The sequence below is a fragment of the Penaeus monodon genome, chromosome 29 (assembly GCF_015228065.2).
Source record: "Penaeus monodon isolate SGIC_2016 chromosome 29, NSTDA_Pmon_1, whole genome shotgun sequence".
In the NCBI taxonomy this organism is placed as follows: domain Eukaryota; kingdom Metazoa; phylum Arthropoda; class Malacostraca; order Decapoda; family Penaeidae; genus Penaeus; species Penaeus monodon.
In genome coordinates, this window is record NC_051414.1 from 3,694,975 (window position 1) to 3,695,193 (window position 219).

Consider the following 219-nt stretch of genomic DNA (forward strand, 5'->3'; position numbering starts at 1 on the left):
TCCTGTTTTTGTTGAATGCATAAATACGAGAGTCAATGGCGGTATTGTTGAAGTTTATTTGAAACTTCCTGCTCTTTCCGGATATTGGGCGAATGGGAATGGGAGAGACAAAAAATATATATATATTTATATCAGCCTTTTCCCTGATGTGATGTGTATTTAGACGGAGGCCCAGTCGGCAAAGCTGTGGGAATGAATAAGCTCAGTTGCAAACGTGTA